Source organism: Trachymyrmex septentrionalis, unplaced genomic scaffold (genome assembly GCF_001594115.1).
Source record: "Trachymyrmex septentrionalis isolate Tsep2-gDNA-1 unplaced genomic scaffold, Tsep1.0 scaffold9, whole genome shotgun sequence".
Lineage (NCBI taxonomy): Eukaryota > Metazoa > Arthropoda > Insecta > Hymenoptera > Formicidae > Trachymyrmex > Trachymyrmex septentrionalis.
Window position 1 is genome coordinate 4,223,712 of NW_017306091.1, and position 4,742 is coordinate 4,228,453.

Here is a 4,742-nt window from a genome sequence, read left to right on the forward strand (position 1 = left end):
GAAAACTCGTTCAATTGTGAAGCATGAAATAAGAAGTAATAAAAGTAGAGGAGTATGAGAAGATTCAATAAAAAAAAAATATTTTACTTGAATACAGTAATGTGAACCCTTATAGAACGGGCCAAACTATTTTAGCATTGTACAGTTCTAAAGGAGAATTAGACAGTACATGTCAAATATTTTTAATTGATATAATCGATATAAACATTTTTTAAATATCAAATCACTTCGGTATGAATTGTATATAAAAATGATAATGTTTTATGATTTAATTATGTTATCAGATTCTAAAATATTGTAGATTTTGACAACTTTCTTTGTGTAATTGAACTTTTAATAATTCATTTAATTTTTTTGAAACAATATATTGTTATATTAATATAGACATTTCATGATAAAAAATTCAAATATTGAAATCCTAGATGTGAAATATTATTTTTACATCTACTTTTTTTGTATTGTGTTATATTTGTGTAATTCTAATAAATTTTTCTAGCCGTCTTACAAATGACGATTTTTATAATACATATATGTATACAAATATAATGCAAGCTGCAAATCATCGATAAATGAATTATATTGACAAAATAGAGCAAGTGTGCTTTCAAGCGATATAAATGAAAATAATATAAAATATTTGCTTAGACTTTGAAATCAGAGCATTTGCCTGTACGAGTAACAGTCCGCAAAAACCTATAAATTCATATATATACGCAATAAGAAATCCTTTTAAGATTAAATTAATCAATGCATTCGTTTGAGAGAAGTATTCCACAGTACAAAGCAGATCAAGATAATTCTTGCGAGTGCTTTTGCCTCTATCAGACGCATTTATTTCATCTTTATGCGTATGGATCGAAATATTTAATCTCGATGAAAGAGATTCTATCGTTACCTCGCAACTTGTAGTCCTACGTGAACGAAACGATTTATTACGATAAAAAATCAAAAGGTATATGTACATCTTGAATTACCCAAATATTTTTAATTGATATAATCGTGCAACATTTTTTAAATATCAAACCATTTCGGTATGTATATAAAAGTGATAATGTCTTATGATTTAATTATGTTATCAGATTTTAAAATATTGTAGATTTTGACAACTTTCTTTGTATAATTGAACTTTTAATAATTCATTTAATTCATATATTTCAGCACCTTCAAGATGACGGAACCGTCGAATAATTCGTAAGCAAGTCGCAAGTTTGCTACTCGCGCGAGTAGAATAGAGCGGAGTCAACGTTTAGGTCATCACATGTTCACTTGTGGATTTGCATAGCCTCGGAGACCCACATTGTGCAGCGCTTTGTGCTGCGTGAGGTCATACCGAGGGCCGCGTATTGTCACGTGGCACGTATCATTGTACACGTTGTGTAGGTCTAGGTTTACCCTTCCCTCCCCTCCGCCCAACCGCCCCTCTCGTCCCGCGGTTGGCTGAGATGTTCGCGATAAACCGGCATCTGATAAGATTACCGAAACGCGCATAAAAAGTGAACGCGTGTCTTGCACGCTACTACCTTTCCTGTACCTACTGACGAAAACATGTTGCAAAGGGAAAAATACGAATGAGAAATGCTCTTTTCACCGAAATTCTTCATGAAATATTAAATAACATTCAACAAATGATTACCACCTTTCGACTAATATTTCGTTGAAGATTGATGGCGAGAGATGGAGAGATACGAGATTTTTTTTTATCTGAAATCGGATGCACGCATTAAAAAAGTTACCAAAATTTAGAGCGATTAATTAGAGATTCTTTCCGTCTGCCGGAAAATCGGGGATTCGTTCAAAAGGCCGGAATCTCCTGAAAATCAGAGAGGTAACAGCAACAATATAAACGCACAGATTCGAAGGCTGCCTAAGATCTATAATTTGGTGATAAAATCGAGGACGAAATTTCGTGTATAATTTGATGGATACAACTGTACGAGATGTCCTATAATAATAATAAATCACGACGGTGAACCTGAGGTTGAAAAACAAATGAAAAAAATTGAATTCTAATTATACATACATATTCGTCTGTTAGTTTGAAACACAATAGGTGTAGTAAATCTTAAGCCTTATGAAATTGATCAGCCACATTGAATGTGAAAAAAATAATCGACTGTAATTGTTGATGTCAATTTCTTGAGACTTAAATTTACTATACCTATTGTTTAGGACTTATTTATGAGGAGCACAGCATCCCGGAGATTTCGGAAATTTATTGAGAAACGTTGTTTTGAGATTTTCAAAAATAGAAGATTTTAGCGTCTCTTTAAGATTACCTTGCTTTGATTTATCATTACTTATTCATGTTATCATTTCTTGACTGCATTTTCCCACGCCAACGTTATGTAAAGAAATCATGCGATTCTATAACGTTAAATAAGATAATCAAGACTTTTAGGAATGTGGGACAATGTATTAACAGTTATAATAATAGATAATTAACTAATGCATAAAATATCATAAAATTAATAATTAACTCTGCTATCGGAAAATTGTTATGTTGTCCCATTTACTCAACAAATTCAGTCAATTTACCTGATCTTTTTATAAATTGCTTCATACAATCTTCAAAGGTACTACAACAAATAATTATATATATGTAAACAATCAATTTTTAACGTTAGTTTTTCGATTTCAATTACATATTTTATTAATTGATTCATCATTGTTGATCTGTTTTTTCAATCTCTTTCATTTTTTATAAAACGTGCAGCTGCGCACGTACTTAAAAGATACTCTTCTCTTTCCAACATATCTACACACTAAATTGAATATTTTGCTATATACGATTTTCATATGCTAAACAATGATTATATATAACAAGGAATATGTTAAATTGCAGACAACAATATAAAGTGTGAGAAACAATTTTATCTAACAGTTTTATCTGACTTTATATTTTGAAGTGTCATCAAAATAAGCTTGATATTTTTGTTATAACTTTTTATATATAATAAAGCATTTAGGACCAATATATACATTTATATAACTTTTTTTTTACTTCCGCTCATAGAATATACTATTAAAGTTTGTACAAAAAGTCTGGGGCTCTCTGTTATTTATATAAAATAAATAAATATTTAATTTTGTCTAATTTATTTCTAATCTAAAGTTAATACACGTTATGGCGTTTAGCGAGTTTGTAATATTTTTTCCACATGACCTAAATCCTATTTAATCACGCGTTTCGTATCACAAACGCATTAAATCGACATAGCATCAGAGACAAAAGTGCAGTTGCAATTCGCGCATAGATTTCTGTATTACCGGTTGCGATTTTGCGAAAACAAGATCCAGCTCAATGCAGATGGCGGTACAAAACGGAGCGTTGTAAGACAAATTTTTTCGTGTTTTATAATATTTAATACGGATACCACGATAGGAGTTCGATATGGAGGCCACGTCGTCTTTATCAGCTTAAAATTTACAATGTAATTTCATTGTCGATAAAAAAAAAATAGAATAAAAAATACGTTTGCCTCCGTGCTCCACTAAATGCGCCTTTGCAAACGCGACTGAGAACCGAGATACGCTCAGTAAACATTTTATGCATTCTTTTCAATCGCCGCGAATCAATAGTCGATGTATGATTTAATTATTTCGCGACGGCGTAAAGTCGGAATTCGACGTCGCGGTGGTACATTATCATTCGCAGAGAGGCATGTCTGCCATGCATACAAAAACAAAAGGAGAAACATGCGTAAAATTAATTCACATGGCTGGCATTTGTGCGCATTTGTACCTACTGTACGCAATTGTCATTCCTTCTGTCGTATTAAAAGAAATAAAAAATACCACAGATTCAATATCGTTGCTTTGCAAGCTTAAAAGAGTAAATTTTTATGAGAAATTACGCACACGCACGCAACCAATCCACATTACACGTTCCCACACATACGTCATTAAATGAGCCTTACGATTAAATACGCCGTGCAATTATAGCGCAAAACAAAAAAACAAAAAAAACTGGCAAATAGTGTATAGAAGAATCGGCCGATGATAATAATCAGTCGACGATAAATCATCTCGTATGACACAATGAGGTAATAAACAATAATAATACAATCGTAACGTCTCGATCGAAGCGACTAAATGTCGACGTCGACGGATATCTCTAAGGCGTGGTTCCTCCATCGAAATTTCGTCAGCGCGTTCGACGTCTTTTCCGACCGGCACATTTCGCTCGAGAGCAAAGGAGATATCTCTCTCTCTCTCTCTCTCTCTCTCTCTCTCTCTCTCTCTCGCCCCCTCTTTTCCTTTCTTCCCCATAGTCGGCGTCCGAGTTCCATATTGGAGAACATCAGCTGGCTCGAATCCCCAGATTCCCCTGACATCCGCGAGGCATCCGGATTGCCTGCCGATGCTGTCTCCGTCGCCCCGTCGCACCGCATCGGTCCCGAGCGCAGTTGCACGGCAACGTCAATCTCAGTTTTTCCCTCGGGATTCGGGATTTACCGGCGTAAATTGCTGGAATCCCCTCCGCCGCCCTTCCCCTTACACGGAACCCCGCCGTGTAAAACGCGGATCTACCGGTTTCTGGCGACGGCAATCTTGCAACAATTGCCGTCATCTCCCGCCCACCATCGATCCGATGTCATCGCAAAGAGGATCAATAAATCTCGCGACGACATCGCCTCGCGACGCATCCCGGCGCATCTTGTCGCGCGAAAGACTTTCGGAAGATTCTTTTTCTTTCTCTCTCTCTCTCTCTCTCTCTTCTTCTCTCACAGCGCGCTCCGTTT

At 35.2% G+C, this 4,742-nt stretch overlaps 1 protein-coding gene across 5 annotated transcripts in view; it reads right to left on the reverse strand.

The window, feature by feature from the left end:
- LOC108755853 (myocyte-specific enhancer factor 2) overlaps window positions 1-4,742 on the reverse strand; it is an 83,706-nt gene that overhangs the window by 78,384 nt on the left and 580 nt on the right. The window lies entirely within an intron of this gene.